At 40.3% G+C, this 18,834-nt stretch overlaps 1 long non-coding RNA gene across 3 annotated transcripts in view; it reads left to right on the top strand.

The window, feature by feature from the left end:
• The window catches only part of LOC115897049, a 61,751-nt gene that overhangs the window by 147 nt on the left and 42,770 nt on the right, over positions 1-18,834 (top strand). The window contains exon 2 of one of the 3 annotated variants that reach the window (XR_004056998.1): positions 1,547-1,663. The exons of 1 other annotated variant lie outside the window; for it this stretch is intronic. This is a non-coding gene — a long non-coding RNA (uncharacterized LOC115897049). Of the gene's footprint in view, positions 1-1,543; positions 1,664-18,834 lie in introns of all 3 variants that reach the window. One more of the 3 variants, XR_004056996.1, reaches the window with a different exon arrangement.

The following is an 18,834-nucleotide window of genomic DNA, read 5'->3' as shown; positions in this document are numbered from 1 at the left end:
AGCGGGCTTTCTCTGTGGTCTCCTCCGTGAGCCCTGGCCTTTCTCGCAACTCCTTGGCCTCCCACCCGCGTCTCTGCACCTCAGAGGAAGAAGAGTAGCGAGGCCGAGCGGGTGGTTTTAGATTTCTCTGTGATTGCACCCAGCCTTGTCTTTTCTGACTTTACCGTCGGCGCTTGGGGTACAGCTTTTGAGGCTCCCTCGGCCACACTTTTGTGGTTTGTGAGAGGTTTCAGTTGAGGTGAACTTTTTGCCCCGTGATCTTGGACAGTTTATTATGATTCTTCCTATCTCAGTTTCATCTTCTCTAAAGCAGCGTTGATAATATTTTTGTATCAATAATATATATTATATTCAAATATATTATATATTCGAATATATATTAATCATAATATTATCAAAGCAATGTTGACAATATTTTTCACATTTGCTATGTGCTTATAAGGTGCCCATGGTATGTAGAGTGCGTTGCATATGGAAAGCAGAGTTAACATAATGGATGTCTGTAATAATAGCTATGGCTTTGGCATCATTTTCATGTCTCCTCATTTTTTTCTAAAATCCCTGGAATGGTTCGGTCCTTGAACTCGGACAGGAGAGATTTAGGTGGTATCAAAGCACGTCCAACATGGACATTGCTGGGCGTGTACAACTTGGAGTTTCTCTGTACCCTTTTTTTGAGAGAATCTTTAGAACACAACCCTCAACTTCCCGTCTTCTGGATTCTCTTCCTAGCACTAAGCAATGATCTTTGTAAAAATAGCCCCACTGGCTTATACCTCTTTACTGTCTGAATTTTATCAAGAGAATTGAGGGGGGAAAAAAGAATTTTGAATAACTAGTTTTAGAAGGACAAGAACTATTCTTTTAAAAGGAGCCTGAAAAAGCTGACAGTCCTTTTGTAGTTTCTTCACCATCGTTTTTTCTGTTCTTTTTGATTAGTATAATGCAACTAAATCAAATGGTACCCCCCTCCTTTAATTAGGCTCATCACTGGATTAACATAATTTTGTGTATATTCATCTTGTTAGCTGAAAACAATTTTAATTTAAAAACTAACGTTAAGAGCTTTCCCTCATAGTCTTTTATGATTTAAGACACCCAAAACAATGTTTCTTAAACTTGCTGGAAAATTCTTTTTCCCTTACAATAAATGTGGAAGAATATAGCCTCCAAAATAAATTATTGAATGAATGAATGTCATAAATAAAAAGCAACAGGAGTTAAATTGTAAGTATTTAGTATACGATGAAATATTTCATATCAGTGTAAAATTATTACATGGTACAGGGATAATTGTAAGCTATGTGTGTGTGTGTGTGTATGTATATATATATATATATATATATATATATATATATTTTTTTTTTTTTTTTTTTTGAGGCGGGGTCTCGTTCTGTCACCCAGGCTGGAGTGCAGTGGTGCGATCTCCACTCACTGCAAGCTCCTTCTCCTGGGTTCACGCCATTCTCCTGCCTCACCATCCCCCGTAGCTGGAACTACAGGCACCAGCCAACACGCCCGGCTAATTTTTTTGTATTTTTAGTAGAGACGGGGTTTCACCGTGTTAACCAGGATGGTCTCAATCTCCTGACCTCGTGATCCTCCCACCTCGGCCTCCGAAAATGCTGGGATTACAGGCATGGGCGACCACGCCCGATCCATTGTAAGCTATATTTTAAAAAAAATTATACCTTACATCATACATTGAAAATAATAAATGAGACCAAAAAGAAAAATAATTGGAAGAACCTATATATAAATATAAATATTCTGGGGGATGAGAAGGCTGGCCTTAATCATAATTTCATGTGCAGCAACCATAAAGGAAAAGTTTGAAAAATTGGACTTTCCAAAAAAAAAAAATCAGTTATATAAAGCAAAATGAAAACAAAGGTAGGGGGGCAAATAAATTGGGAAAAATGTTTGTTAATGTTTATTGTGTATAAAGAGCTAAGAGTCTTAATGCCTAGAGAGCTGTTATTAGAAGAAACAAATGTGTCAAAAGAAAAATAATGAACACTGAGGCAAACTGCATTAGATTGCCATTGCCATAACAAAAGTCTTTCAGCTTCAAAGACGTTGGAGCTTAAACAGCACAAATTTGTTTTCTTATAGTTCTGGGGCCTAGAAGTCCAAGATTATGGTGTCAGCAGGTTTGGTATCTCCCAAGGCCTTTCTCGTTGGCTTACAGATGGCTACTTTCTTGCCTTGTCCTCACATAGCCTTGCGTCTGTGCACATTACCCTGATGTCTCTTCCTAGAGCCTCACCTTTATGACTTCCATTAAACCTTAATTACCTCCTTAAAAACCCTATTCCAAATACAGTCACATTGAAGTTAACACTCCAACATATGAATTTTGGGGGACACAATTAAGTCCACAATACGACCAAGAAAGCAGAAATGTTAATAGTCTATAGGATGAAAAAAAAAAAAGTTTATCCTCACCAGTAGTTTAAGAAATGCAAATTTAACTACAGTGTAATGTCTGTTTTTGAACTATCATTTTGGCAAGTAATAAAGTCCATGAGAATGGAGAAGGAATAGATAATACTGGATTTTGAAAGAAGAATGAATTAATTCTTTATGACAGAACTATACATTAATAGTATATGAAAGAGAAGGATAAGCCTAAACTGACTTAGGTTTTCAGCTGGAATGATTGGGAGAATGAATGAAGAGGATAGAGCTATTTGTTCAGAACATAGTAGCTCAGTTCTCCCTCAGAGTCAAGGCTGAGCCCCAGCAACTGTTTTGAATAAGGTGACTCGACCAAGTTGATTGGACTAAGAATAGGTACCTAATTCCGGTTGAATCTGTTGGAATTTTTCACACGAGAATCTGTATTTTTTTATCTTTTTGTTTTTTTATTATACTTTAAGTTCTAGGGTACATGGGCATGACGTGCAGGTTTGTTACATATGTATACATGTGCCATGTTGGTGTGCTGCACCCATTAACTTGTCATTTACATTAGGTATATCTCCTAATGCTATCCCTCCCCCTCTACGCCGACAATAGGACCCGGTGTGTGATGATCCCCTTCCTGTGTCCAAGTGATCTCATTGTTCAATTCCCACCTATGATTGAGAACATGCGGTGTTTGGTTTTCTGTTCTTGTGATAGTTTGCTGAGAATGATGGTTTTCAGCTGCATCCATGTCCCTACAAAGGACACGAACTCATCCTTTTTTTATGGCTGCATAGTATTCCATGGTGTGTATGTGCCACATTTTCTTAATCCAGTCTGTCACAGATGGACATTTGGGTTGATTCCAAGTCTTTGCTCTTGTGAATAGTGCCACAATAAACATACGTGTGCATGTGTCTTTATAGCAGCATGACTTATAATCCTTTGGGTATATCCCGAGTAATGGGATGGCTGGGTCAAATGGTATTTCTAGTTCTAGATCCTTGAGGAATCGCCACACTGTTTTCCACAATGGTTGAACTAGTTTACAGTCCCACCAACAGTGTAAAAGTGTTCCTATTTCTCCACATCCTCTCCAGCACCTGTTGTTTCCTGATTTTTTAATGATTGCCATTGTAACTGGTGTGAGATGGTATCTCATTGTGGTTTTGATTTGCATTTATCTGATGGCAATTGATGATGAGCATTTTTACATGTGTCTGCGGGCTGTATGAATGTCTTCTTTTGAGAAGTGTCTGTTCATATCCTTTGCCCACTTTTTGATGGGGTTGTTTGTTTTTTTCTTGTAAATTTCGTTGAGTTCTTCATAGGTTCTGGATATTAGCCAGTGGATATAGTTTCTGGATATTAGCCAATTATGAGTAGATTGCAAAAATTTTCTCCCATTCTGTAGGTTCTCTGTTCACTCTGATGGTAGTTTCTTTTGCTGTGCAGAAGCTCTTTAGTTTAATTAGATCCCATTTGTCAATTTTGGCTTTTGTTGTCATTGCTTTTGGTGTTTTAGACATGAAGTCCTTGCCCATGCCTATGTCCTGAATGGTATTACCTAGGTTTTCTTCTAGGTTTTTATAGTTTTAGGTCTAAAATTTAAGTCTCTAATCCATCTTGAATTAATTTTCATGTAAGGAGTAAGGAAAAGATCCAGTTTCAGCTTTCTACTTATGGCTAGCGAATTTTTCCAGCACGATTTATTAAATAGGGAATCCTTTCCCCATTTCTTGTTTTTCTCAGGTTTGTCAAAGATCAGATAGCTGTAGATGTGTGGTATTATTTCTGAGGGCTCTGTTCCGTTCCATTGGTCTAGATCTCTGTTTTGGTACCAGTACCAGCTATTTTGGTTACTGTAGCCTTGTAGTATAGTTTGAAGTCAGGTAGCGTGATGCCTCCAGCTTTGTTCTTTTGGCTTAGGATTGTCTTGAGAATGCGGGCTCTTTTTTTGTTCCATATGAACTTTAAAGCAGTTTTTTCCAATTCTGTGAAGAAACTCATTGGTAGCTTAATGGGGATGGCATTGAATCTATACATAACCTTGGGCAGTATGGCCATTTTCACGATACTGATTCTTCCTATCCATGAGCATGGTATGTTCTTCCATTTGTTTGTGTCCTCTTTTATTTCACTGAGCAGTGGTTTCTAGTTCTCCTTGAAGAGGTCCTTTACATCCCTTGTAAGTTGGATTCCTACGTATTTTTTTTCCTTTTTTTTCCCTTTTTTTTTTCCTACGTATTTTATTCTCTTTGAAGCTATTGTGAATGGAAGTTCACTCATGATTTGGCTTTCTGTTTGTCTTTAGTGGTGTAGAAGAATACTTGTGATTTTTGCACATTGATTTTGTATCCTGAGACTTTGCTGAAGTTGCTTGTCAGCTTAAGGAGATTTTGGGCTGAGACAGTGGGGTTTTCTAAATATGCAATCATGTCCTCTGCAAACAGGGACAATTTGACTTCTTCTTTTCCTAACTGAATACCCTTGATTTCTTTCTCTTGCCTGATTGCCCTAGCCAGAACTTCCAACACTGTGTTGAATAGGAGTGGTGAGAGAGGGCATCCCTGTCTTGTGCCAGTTTTCAAAGGGAATTTTTCCAGTTTTTGCCCATTCAGTATGATATTGGCTGTGGGTTTGTCATAAATAGCTCTTAATATTTTGAGATACGTTCCATCAGTACCGAATTTATTGAGAGTTTTTAGCATGAAAGTCTGTTGAATTTTGTCAAAGGTCTTTTTTCTGCGTCTATTGAGATAATCATGTGGTTTTTGTCTTTGGTTCTGTTTATATGCTGGATTACGTTTATTGATTTGTGTATGTTGAACCAGCCTTGCATCCCAGGGATGAAGCCCACTTGATCATGGTGGATAAGCTTTTTGATGTACTGCTGGATTCGGTTTGCCACTATTTTATTGAAGATTTTTGTATCGATGTTCATCAGGGATATTGGTCTAAAATCCTTTTTTTTTGTTGTTGTTGTGTCTTTGTCAGGCTTTGGTATCAGGATGATGTTGGCCTCGTAAAATGAGTTAAGGAGGATTCCCTTTTTTTTTCTATTAATTGGAATAGTTTCAGAAGGAATCGTACCAACTCCTCCTTGTACCTCTGGTAGAATTCGACTCTGAATCCATCTGGTCCTGGACTTTTTTTGGTTGGTAGGCTATTAATTATTACCTCAATTTCAGAGCCTGCTATTGGTCTATTCAGGGATTCAACTTCTTCCTGTTTTAGTCTTGGGAGAGTGTAAGTGTCCAGGAAATTATCCATTTCTTCTACATTTTCTAGTTTATTTGCGTAGAGGTGTTTATAGTATTCTCTGATGGTTGTTTGTATTTATGTGCGGTCAGTGGTGATATCCCCTTTATCATTTTTTATTGCATTTATTTGATTCTTTTCTCTTCTTCTTCATTAATCTTGCTATGGGTCTATCAATTTTTTTGATCTTTTCAAAAAAACAGCTCCTGGATTCATTGATTTCTTGGAGGGTTTTTTGTGTCTCTATCTCCTTCAATTCTACTCTGATCTTAGTTATTTCTTGCCTTCTGCTAGCTTTTGAATGTGGTTGCTCTTGCTTCTCTAGTTCTTTTAATTGTGATCTTAGGGTGTCAATTTTAGATCATTCCTGCTTTCTCTTGTGGGCATTTAGTGCTATAAATTTCCCTCTACACACTGCTTTAAATGTGTCCCCGAGATTCTGGTATGTTGTATCTTTTTTCTCATTGATTTCAAGGAACATCTTTATTTCTGCCTTCATTTTGTTATGTACCCAGTAGTCACTCAGGAGCTGGTTGTTCAGTTTCCATGTAGTTGAGCGGTTTTGATAGAGTTTCTTAGTCCTGAGTTCTAGTTTGATTGCACTGTGGTCTGAGAGACAGTTTGTTATAATTTCTGTTCTTTTACATTTGCTGAGGAGTGCTTTATTTCCAACTATGTGGTCAGTTTTGGAATAAATGCGATGTAGTGCTGAGAAGAATGTATATTCTGTGATTTGGGGTGGAGAGTTCTGTAGATGTCTATTAGGTCCGGTGGTGCAGAGTTGACTTCAATTCCTGGGTATCCTTGTTAACTTTCTGTCTCGTTGATCTCTCTGATGTTGAAAGTGGGGTGTTAAAGTCTCCCATTATTATTGTATGGGAGTCTAAGTCTCTTCGTAGGTCTGTAAGGACTTGCTTTATGAATCTGGGTGCTCCTGTATTGGGTGCATATATATTTAGGATAGTTAGCTCTTCCTGATGAATTGATCCTTTTACCATTATGTTATGGCTTTCTTTGTCTCTTTTGATCTTTGATGGTTTAAAGTCTGTTTTATCAGAGACTACGATTGCAACCCCTGCTTTTTTGTGTGTTCCATTTGCTTGGTAGATCTTCCTCCATCCCTTTATTTTGAGCCTATGTGTGTCTCTGCATGTGAGATGGGTCTCCTGAATACATCAAACTGATGGGTCTTGACTCTTTATCCAATTTGCCAGTCTGTGTCTTTTAATTGGACCATTTAGTCCATTTACATTTAAGGATAATATTGTTATGTGAGAACTTGATCCTGTCATTATGATATTAGCTGGTTATTTTGCTCGGTAGTGATGCAGTTTCTTCCAAGCATCAATGGTCTTTACATTTTGACTTGTTTTTGCAGTGGCTGGTACCTGTTGTTCCTTTCCATGTTTATTGCTTCCTTCAGGATCTCTTGTAGGGCAGGCCTGGTGGTGACAAAATCTCTAAGCATTTGCTTGTCTGTGAAGGATTTTATTTCTCCTTAACTTATGAAACTTAGTTTAGCTGGATATGAAATTCTGGGTTGAAAATTCTTTTCTTTTAGAATGTTGAATATTGGCCCCCACTGTCTTCTGGCTTGGAGAGTTTCTATCGAGAGATCTGCTGTTAGTCTGATGGGCTTCCCTTTGTGTGTAAGCCAACCTTTCTCTCTGGCTGCCATTAACATTTTTTCCTTCATTTCAACTTTGGTGAATCTGACAATTTTGTGTCTTGGAGTTGCTATTCTCGAGTAATATCTTTGTGGCATTCTCTGTATTTCTGAATTTGAATGTTGGCCTGCCTTACAAGGTTGGGGACTTCTCCTGGATGATATCCTGAAGAGTGTTTTCCAACTTTGTTCCATTTTCCCTGTCACTTTCAAGCACACCAATCAGATGTAGATTGGGTCTTTTCACTTAATCCCATATTTCTTGGAGGCTTTGTTCATTTCTTTTTACTCTTTTTTCTCTACACTTCTCTTCTCGCTTCATTTCATTCATTTGATCTTCAATCACTGATACTCTTTCTTCCAGTTGATTGAGTTGGTTACTAAAGCTTGTGCATTTGTCACGTAGTTCTTGTGTTATGGTTTTCATCTCCACCAGTTCTTTTAAGGTCTTCTCTGCATTGATTATTCTAGTTATCCATTCATCCATTCTTTTTTCAAGATTTTTAGTTTCTTTGCGCTGGTTAGGTAGTTACTCCTTTAGCTCTGAGAAGTTTGATCAACTGAAGGCTTCTTCTCTCAACTCTTCAAAGTCATTCTCTGTCCAGCTTTGTTCTGTTGCTGGCGATGAGCTGCATTCCTTTGGAGGGGGAGATGTGCTCTGATTTTTTTGAATTTCCAGCTTTTCTGCACTGCTTTTCCCCCATCTTTGTGGTTTTATCTGCCTTTGGTCTTTGATGATGGTGATGTACTAATGGGGTTTTGGTGTAGATGTCCTTTCTGTTCGTTAGTTTTCCTTCTAAAAGTCAGGACCTTCTGCTGTAGGTCTGTTGGAGTTTGCTTGAGGTCCACTCCAGACCCTGTTTGCCTGGGTATCAGCAGCAGAGCCTGCAGAAGATAGAATATTGCTGAACAGCGAGTGTTGCTGTCTGATTCTTGCTCAGTAAGCTTCGTCTCAGGGGTGTACCCTGCCATGTTAGGTGTGAGGTGTCTGTCTGCACCTAGTGGGGGATATCTCCCAGTTAGGCTACTCAGGGGTCAGGGACCCACTTGAGCAGGCAGTCTGTCCGTTCTGAGATCTTAACCTCCATGCTGGGAGATCAGTGGGAGATCAGAGCTCCCGGTGGAGCTCTCTTCGAAGCTGTCAGACAGGGGCATTTACCTCTGCCGAGGTTCCTGCTGCTTTTTGTTTAGCTATGCCCTGTCCCCAGAGGAGGAGTCTACAGAGGCAGGCCGGCCTCCTTGAGCTGTGGTGCGCTCCACCCGATTCGAACTTCCTGGCGGCTTTGTTTACCTACTTAAGCCTCAGCAATGGCAGGCGCTCCTCCCCCAGCCTTGCTGCCACCTTGCAGTTAGATCTCAGACTGCTGTGCTAGTAATGAGGGAGGCTCCGTGAGCGGGGGACCCTCTGGGCCAGGTGTGGGATATAATCTCCTGGTGTGCCATTTGCTAAGACCCTTGGTAAAGCGCAGTATAAGGGTGGGAGTTACCCAATTTTCCAGGTGTTGTGTGTCTCAATTTCCTTTGGCTAGGAAATGGAATTCCCTTCCCCCTGGCGCTTCCCAGGTTAGGTGATGCCTCGCCCTGCTTCAGCTCTCGCTGGTTGGGCTGCACCTGCGGACCAGCACCAACTGTCCGACATGCCCCAGTGAGATGAACCCGGTACCTCAATTGAAAATGCAGAAATCACCCGTCTTCTGTGTCACTCACACTGTGAGCTGGAGACTGGAGCTGTTCCTATTTGGCCATCTTCGAGAATCTATATTTACACCAAATTTTTAAAATTTGGTGTCTTAAGTGGCAGGGCTGTAACATACACTCATATATATTTATATAAAACCTTGAGAAATATAGATTGGCCATTTTTCCACTAGAGAAATAGAAAAAATGTAGAGATGGGGTGGGGAGAAAGAGAGAATGATACTTTCCAAAAGGATGAGATGGAAAAATAGTGCAGATGCAATTCTAGTCTCTTTTTTAAGAATTTTTTCTTTGGCCTGGTTTCATTCCTGCCCTGGAGTTCTGTAAAATATTCCTGTATCCTTATAAAATTCCCCCCTCTTTTTTTGTTGCATAAATAACTTGACTAAGTGTTATGTTCTCTCTCTTCTTTTTTTTTGAGACGAAGTCTCGCTGTGTCACCCAAACTGGAATGCAGTGGCCAGATCTCAGCTCACTGCAAACTCCGCCTTTCAGGTTCATGCCATTCTCCTGCCTCAGCCTCCCGAGTAGCTGGGACTATAGGTGCCCGCCACCTTGCCCGGCTAGTTTTTTTTTTTTTGTATTTTTTAGTAGAGATGGGGTTTCACCGGGTTAGCCAGGATGGTCTCGATCTCCTGACCTTGTGATCTGCCCGTCTCGGCCTCCCAAAGTGCTGGGATTATAGGCTTGAGCCACCGCGCCCAGCCAGTTTTATGTTATCTTAAAACCAAGACTGATAAGAATAAATGAGAAGGAGAATTTAAAGCTGACTTTTATACCTTTCAGCCTTAAGGAATTTATAGAACACACAAAGTGGGTCTCTAGGTGTAATGCTCAAAGCTTCACCTTTCGGGGAAATTTTCCTTCTACACTGTTATTCAAAGACTTTACGAGTGATGTTATCACACAGCTGCTTCTCATTTTTTACTGGCACCTGCATACCAAGTCAGCCTATCCATAATCTCACCATAAAAGCTCAGGTTTTTTCCTCCTCCTTCAGCTGGCCATAGAGTAATCCCTATGTAACCATTGGTGTGAGGTGAGGGAGGTGTTTTGGTGGAAACTTGGTGGGTTGCATGGGCATCTGAGCTGCTTGCTCATGCAGCTTGCTCATACCCTCTGGTGCTTGTGTCTCAGATGTACCATTATCTTTTTATCTATTTCTGGTGGGGTATCTGACTTTGAGTTGAAGTCTCTAACAGTACCCAGCTTATGGTGGGCGATTTCAAACATCTCAAAAATTAAAATCCCAACTGTCAGAAGAGAATGGAATAATACATTCTAAATGCTGGGGGCGGGGGGGAGAACTAACCTAGATGTGTATTTAGGTCCTTGGCTTGTTCAAAAAGATGTCAGAGGTACTAAAATCACTTTAGACTTTACTATACTTTATAATTAAATACTTATGGAAAATATATTGGTAAATGAAGAAGCCAAAAGAAACAGAAAAAAGGCCCAAAGCGGTAAGGGAAAGATTAAGATAGTACAATGTTATAGAACCAAAGTTTATATAATTGTCAAAAAGAAGTGATCTATATGTCATGATACAGGTCAAAAACTTGAAGATGAGGACATGCCTATTGAATGTAATATTTAGCAGATTTTTAGTGACTTTTCAAAGAAATGTTTTATGGTTAACCAGATGGCAAAGGGTTAAGGAAGAGTGATTGGGAAAAGGAGAAAGGGATAAATATTTGTTAATATTGTCTATAGTGAGTTTTGTTTAAGTCATTGGATTCAGACCTTCCAGAAATGAAGTGAGATATATCCTGTTTTATCTCACAGATACTCCCAAGACACTGGGTATAGCTTTCCTTCTAGCCTTTTATTTTACTTCCAGGTTGGTTTATTGCTTTCTTAATAGGTTGCAGATGTTTATCTTCTGGTACCTTAAATGATACAGGTAGAATAGGATGCTGTGTGGACCATAGGGATTTTTGCCAGTCAGCTTTATTTACTTGTCTCCACTGCCCTCCTTACACAGAGTTCTAGTTTCGTGATTACATCTTCACCTTGAAGGTTACAACTTAGTCCAGATAAAGTACTCTCAAGTATATCTCTGATCTCTGAGTGAAAATAAACTTCAATCAGCCAATCCACTATATCATTTTGTTGTTAGACTGGGCTACCCTATATTTTGCTGTTAGATTTCATACCACCTGATTCTGTGTACATCCTTGACTGACCTCTTGGACACCTCAAATTTCCAAAAAGGTTATGGTTTAAATGTGTTTTCACTTTGCTCATTTTTGCCATAATTCATTTCACATCACTGTTTTTCTTTTGTATTATCTGGCTTATTATTCTTGGTTTTCACATATTTAGCTGCATAATATAACTACTTAAGATTTTAATTGGTTATGTAAAGCACTGAATGCTTCGTTTAATTAGGGAAGAAGTAATCTTTTGTAAATGAAGCTATGGTAGTAATGGTAACGATTATTAGTTGTAATTATATCTTAACTAATTTACACTGTATCCAAGAGAGTAAGAAATGTTTGACAGTTCTTTTCAGATTTAAGCTGTGAAACTCTCACTTTGGTAAAGACTGCTTCTTCTTGATGTCTCTCCTTGAAAGCGGTGGATTAGAGGTAGCTTTGCCCACAGATATTTTAACCTCCAAAAAGTATTTCATTCCAAATTTTAATAGTGTCAAAGCTAACAGGATATTGCAGATACATAAATTACTTAGGTAGGAAATCTTAATTTCTTGATATTTTATGTAAAATAAATGGTCAAGTTTATACTATAACATCCTGGCAAAATTGTAACAAATAAGAGAAGACTGCTTACCTAAATTCTGTGTTCATGAATACTATATTAGATGTTTGTAAAGAGTTATCGTAACTGTAATTCTCTAAGCATGCAGAGGGAAATGAAATCTTGGTTAGATGGTTAGTCATTGAAGATCTAACAGGGCACAGAGATATAGATGATAAATAAATTAGCAAAATTTTCAAAGAAAAAAGTTGTACAAGAAATTGACAAAGGGAAGATCCTGTAATAAAGAAAACATTGAATTTAGAAACTAGAGAAGCATAGTCTCATTTTACAGATGAACACACTAGAACCCAGAAAAAATTTTCAAGTCATGTGCCCCAGGTTGCCGACAGAGGCAGTCTAATACTCTTTCCACTCTGTCCTGCTGCCTCGCAGTGATCACTGATTATTTGCACTACACACAGCCTATTGCTGCTGGCAAAGCTTTTTCTCAAAACAAATAAAAAAATCTATTTCACCTGTAGCCTTTTTTGATTCTTACAACACTGCTCTTCTTGTTCTACTTCCTTCTCTCTGGTCACATCTTTCCTATATGTTTCACTGGTGTCTCTTCTTCTCCCTCTAAATTTTTTTTTTTTTTTTTTTTTTTTTTTTTTGAGATGGAGTCTTGCTCTGTTGCCCAGGCTGGAGTGTGGTGGCACAATCTTGGCTCACTGCAACCTCTGCCTCACGGGTTCAAGCGATTCTCTTGCTTCAGCCTCCCAAGTAGCTGGGACTACAGGTGTGTGCCACCATGCCTGACTGATTTTTGTATTTTTAGTAGAGACCGGGTTTCATTATATTGGCCAGGCTGGTTTCGAACTCCTGACCTCATAATCTGCCTGCCTCACCCTCCCAAAGTGCTGGGATTACAGGTGTGAGCTACCGTGCCTGGCCTCTCCCTCTGAATTTATAGCTACTTTCATGGATTCAGTTTTCACCTCTACTGGCTCAATTTTCTTATTTGTAATATGAGAGAATTTAAGTTGCTTCTTTTTAATTCTAAAAGCTGAGTAAAGTTTAATACAAAATGATGAATGTTATAAAAGTCTTATTTTAAAAACCAGTTGTCTGACTAGACACCTTACCAACGAAGTTATACATATGGCAAGTAAACATATAAAAATATATTCAATATCCTATGTCATTAGAGAATTGTAAATTAAAATAACGAGATAACAATACATACCTGTTAAAATGATCAAAATCCAAAACGCTAACAACTCCAAATACTGGTAAGTATGTGGAGCAACAAGACCACTCATTTATTGCTGGTAGGAATGCAACATAGTACAGCGACTTTGGAAGACAGTTTGGCAGTGTCTTACAAAACTAAACTTGTTCTTACATGAGATCCAGCAGTTGTACCCTTAGGTACAATGCAGAAACTGTGGGCCAGGCGTGGTGGCTCAAGCCTGTAATCCCAGCACTTTGAGGCTGAGGTGGGCAGATCACCTGAGGTCAGGAGTTCGAGACCAGCCTGGCCAACATGGCGAAACCCCATCTCTACTAAAAATACAAAAATAGCTCTGCATGGTGATGGGTGCCTGTAATCCCAGCTACTCAGGAAGCTTAGGCAGGAGAATTGCTGGAACCCAGGAGGCGGAGGTTGCAGTGAGCCAAGATCATGTCACTACACTTCAGCTGGGTGACAGAGACTCCGTCTCAAACAAACAAACAAACAATAAAAACCCCACAAAAAACACCTGTGGACTTCAGGTGATAATAATGTGTTAATATAGGTTCATTGATTGTAACAAATATACCCTTGTGGTGCAGCATATTGATAAGGGAGGTTGTATCTGTGTATGGAGGTAGGGAAGGCAGATATGGAAACTCTCTATACTTTGTGCTTGGTTTTGCTGTGAACCTAAAATTGATCTAAAAAGTAAAGTTTAGACTGGGTGTGTTGGCTGATGTCTGTAATCCCCGCACTTTGGGAGGCCTAGGCGGGTGGATCACATGAGGTCAGGGGTTTGAGACCAGCCTAGGCAACATGGTGAAACTCCATCTCTACTAAAAATATAAAAATTAGCCAGGTGTGGCGGTGCATCGTTTGGGTGATCAGACCCAACACCTAGTCATGGGGGCGATGAAGTCTGGTGGAGTCAAAGGATTGAGAAAAAGACAGTTTGAGAAGTAAAGTGGGACCAGGGGGCCATCGCAATTGTGGAGGGTGCAAAGGCCCTGAGCTCTGGGAGCCCACACTATTTATTGGTAATCCAACCAAGAAACAGGTGATGAGAATGTGGGGGTCAAAAGGGCAGGCACATGATCTACAGCTGTGACAGTTTAGCATTTATATGGAACATTTTCTGCTACTTGAGATAATGGGAATACAATCAATCTAGGAGCCTAAGAGGGCTAGAAGCAAGGAGCCAGCAAGTCTAGACACATTCCAGAGGACATTATATCAGACATGCAAGCCCTGCCTCAGTTTTTTCCCCAACACTCAGCTTTTTCCCAACATGCCCCCCTTCTCTTTTTTGTAAAAGAGAAGTTATCATTATTGCTATCATTACTATCATTATTACTAGCATAAAAGTGACCTCTTTTAATTGAGCAAGACAATTGCAGGTTGTGCAGCCCTTAATTGCGGGTTGGTGATCCAGCTTCGTTTTTCTTAGCCCTTATTCAAACTGGAGCTGCTCTGGTTTGAATGCTTCACACATATCTCTCCTTTCCCTTTTACAAGAGGACTCTTAATCCTAGGGGTTGCAGAAGGATGAAGGTCCATGTTCCGTAATTTCTTCATGCTGAATAGGGGTGATGATATTTCTGCCTAACCACTAAGGTCTCTTGTATTCAGGGTAGAGAGGAACTGAGTCAGAAAGCATTGGTCCATTAAACATCGTGACTCTGGTCGGTCTTCATTCCATCTTCGCATTCAGATTCAACTGGCTCATGGCTCATACTGGGGGAACCCAGTCCGTGGTTGGGATCCATGAGTCCCTCCAGTCTCCCATTCCATGGTCGTACACATCTTGAGGGCATCCACATGGTTCATTCATCTCCTGCAAAAACACAAGCATACCCTTACCCCCACCTTAGTAAATCTACCGAAACAGAAGCAAAAACTTTTGTGGCTATAGCCAGGAGGCCACTGATAATGAGAAACAGGCCCCTTTTAACACAAAGGCACAGGGAAAGCAAATCGAGGCTTTTCAAACCTTCAATTCATACTGTACAGGTGGGTGCACTAGATGCTGTGGCTCATGGTAGATCTTCAGATATTTGGTGGCCACCCACACTGGCACCTGATTGTCACCTGGTGAGACACAAGGAAATCCTCTTCCCCATATAATTATCTTTCCTTTTTCACAGCTCCCTGCATATGCATCCCTCTATCACATATCCTGTCCAGCCCCTTTACCTTCCTTCTGTCTTGTCAGGCATTGTTCCGCTGCAGCTGTGGGTTGAATACAGCATTAACAGCCCTTAAATCTGTTAACATTCTCCATTTCCCTGATTTTTTCATATTGACAAATACAGGAGAATTCCAAGGGGAGAAAGTAGTTTCTATATGACCCTTTTGCAAATGTTCCTGCACCGGCTCGTTTAAAGCCTCAGTTTTTCCTGTTTCAGCAGCCATTGGTCCACCCAAACTGGTTTGGCAGTTAGCCAAACAAGAAGAATGGGAGCTGGAGGCTCAACAATGGCCGCTCCTAAAAATGACACCCCAATCTGGTCCAATCTGTTTGTCCTTTCAATTCTAAAGGTTCTGATTGGCCATATTTATTTTTTTCCTAGTCCTTTTCCCAGGCGATAGCCCATATTTCTCATTACTACTATATTGATCCATAGGAATAGATATTTCAGCATCACATTGTTGCAATAAGTCTCTACCCCATAAATTGACAGGAATAGGTGTAGTGATAGGCTCAATTGTCCCTTCCTGACCATCCGACCCTTGACATGGTAAAATCAAGGAACTTTGAAAAACTTCCGAGGCAACTCCTACTCCGATAATACGAATGGATGCCTTTTCCTTAGGCCAATGTCAGGGCCATTGATTTATAGTAATAATAGAGACATCAGCTCCAGTATCTACTAGTCCTTCAGAATCTTTCCCCTGAATAGTTACTGTGCAAATAGGTCTTTTGTCAGACATTTGATTAAACCAATATACAGCCTTTCCTGTTGGATTAGTACTACCAAAGCCTCCTGTTCTCTTCACTGTGCTGCTTCCTAGTTTTATGTAAGGTAACAGCGACAACTGAACAATTCTTTCTCCTGGGGAAGCAGACCACAGAGTCAAGGAACTAATAATTAATTGAATTTCTCCAGTACAATCAGAATCAATTATTCCCGTATGCACAGTGACACCTTTCAAATTTAGACTAGACTTTCCAAGTAATAGACCAACTGTTCCTGCGGGTAAGGGTCCCCTAACTCCCATAGGATCCCCCATAGGGACTTTTTTTGGTGTGGCTCCCCAGGAAGTAAGGATATGGGAATTGCACTGCAGAGGTCTGTGACAGCACTGCCTGCTGTGGCGTGGACAATTGTACATTTGTAAGGGCACTCGCTGTGCCAGTTATGCCTCGGTTTGTTGAGGGGCTTGAGGTGGGCCCCTTTTCCAGTTTCCTGAGAGAGGTTGTCCATCTTTGCTAATTTTAGAATGACACTGACTTGACCAGTGATGGCTTTTTTCACCACGTGGTCATACACTGGGACTTTTCTGTTGTTTGATGGTAGCTCTTGCCTTTTGATTTCCTTTTCTACATTCCCTTTTTTGTGTGTCCAAATTGCCCACAATTAAAGCAAGAGCCTGAGAAACAGGGCATATTCTTTCTGTTAATCCAGCCATAGCCTGAGCTAAAAGAGTAGCCTTATGTAAGTTACCTCCAATGTCATCACAAGCCTTAATATAGTCAGCTAAATGAGACTTCCCTCTCAGGGGTCTAATAGCAGTTTGACACTGCATTAGCATTATCGAATGCAACAAGGTGCATTACAAATCTTGAGCTGTTTTATCAGTTACGGCTTTATACACAGCCTCTTGGAGTCGAGCAATAAAATCAATATGATTCTTTAGGTTCTTGTCAGACAGAACTGAAAGAAGGATATTTTCCCCCTTTAACATTTATCCTTTCCCATGCCTGTAAACACACAGAGTGTAGCTGAACAATGGCAACATCCTCCATTACTGCTTGATTTTCTAATTGACCCCAGTCAGGTCTGACTCCCATTAACTGTTCAAAGGAAACAGGCACACGTGGTTGTGCTTGTGTATTTTCCCTTGCCTGAGTTTGAGCTTCATCAGCCCACCAGGTTTTAAACTGCAAGTACTGAGATGGAGTGAGAACAGATTTTGTTGAAGTATCCCAATCATACGGTATTAATCTATTATCGAGAGAAATGTTTTTTAATAAAGTTTGCACAAAAGGGGAGTTTGGCTCATATTGACTAATGGCTTGCTTGAATTCCTTTAACAGCTTAAAAGGAAAGGTGGTCCAATTAGCTATATTCTATCCTTCCTGCTGGATTATAGTTACGGGAAATTGCCATGCTTCAAGATCTCCCTCGGCTCTAGCCTTTTGAATCGAATTTTGTATAGCACCACCAATTGCTCCAGATTTTAATGTTGCAACTATAGGAGCAGTTAGTTTTGTAGCTAATTCTCGCCCATTAAGGGGAGAGAGAGGAGGTGACCTTTCACTTAATTCAGCAGGTGGACTAGTAAAACATACTTTTTTCAATTTCCCTTTCTTTTATTTAATTTCCTCCATTTCCTGTTCCTCACATTCAGAATCTGAAGTTAGTTTTTTACACTTGTCCTCCTCTTCCTCATCTGAATCTGCCTAATCATCTGTTTGAAATGGCTCAAGAGCTGTTTTTATTAGCACCCACATTGACCAAACCGAGACTGGAATTTTTGCTCCATCTTGATATGCTTTTTAAAAATCTCTGCCAATTCTCTCCCATTCATCCAACTCCATAGTCCCTTGTTCCGGGAACCATGGGTAAAACTGCTTTACTGCACTAAAGAGTGATAACAGATTCTGAGTACTGACTTCCCCTCCACCTCTTCATAGTAAATGCGTTAAGAAATTTAAATAAGCACAATGTCTGCTTTCACTTTGTCCAATTGTTACTCTGGTTCTTCCGAGTGCTCAGCCTTCCTACTGAGCTTCTTTTAGATGTCCTTGGGTGTCCTTTGACAATGCGTCCTCCACTTTCACACGCTCTAGCGTTTCTTCACCAGGGTCTTTGTCGCCCCACATTGTGTAGCCAGGAATGTTGGGGTGATCAGACCCAACACCATGTCATGGGGGCAGTACAGTCTGGTGGAGTCAAAGGATTGAGAAAAAGACAGTTTGAGAAGTACAGTGGGACAAGGGGGCCATCGCGATTATGGAGGCTGTGAAGGCCCTGAGCTCTGGGAGCCCACGCTATTTGTTGGTAATCCAACAAAGAAACAGGTGGTGAGAATGTGGGGGTCAAAAGGGCAGGCACATGATCTACAGCTGTAACGGTTTAGCATTTATATGGAACAGTTCCTGCTACTTGAGATAATGGGAATACAATGGATCTAGGAGCCTAAGAGGGCTAGAAGCAAGGAGCCAGCAAGTCTAGACACATTCCAGAGGACATTATGTCAGACATGCAAGCCCCAACTCAGTTTTTTGTTTTCTCCAACACAGCTTTTTCCCAACAGCGCATGTCTATAATCCCAGCTACTTGAGTGGCTGAGGCAGAATTGCTTGAACCTAGGAGGTGAAGGTTGCAGTGAGCCAAGATCATGCCACTGCACTGTAGCCTGGGCGACAGAGTGAGACCCGGTCTTTAAAAAATTAATAAAAATAAAAAACACAGTCCAATTTAAAAAAAGTAAAGTTTATGAATTAAAACATGTTTTTAAACCAGCTTTGTGTTTTTAAAAGGCAAAGGCATTTAGAGTAAAATGGCCTGCATTTTTAATATAGGTGAGCTATGTAATTCATCTCTTGTGAGGCCCAGTTACTTAATTAATTTATTTTTTTTGAGGCAGAGTCTCGCTGTGTTGCCAGGCTAGAGTGCGGTAGTGCAATCTTGGC

Source organism: Rhinopithecus roxellana, chromosome 4 (genome assembly GCF_007565055.1).
Source record: "Rhinopithecus roxellana isolate Shanxi Qingling chromosome 4, ASM756505v1, whole genome shotgun sequence".
In the NCBI taxonomy this organism is placed as follows: Eukaryota; Metazoa; Chordata; class Mammalia; order Primates; family Cercopithecidae; genus Rhinopithecus; species Rhinopithecus roxellana.
This window is presented reverse-complemented; position numbering and strand designations above follow the sequence as displayed.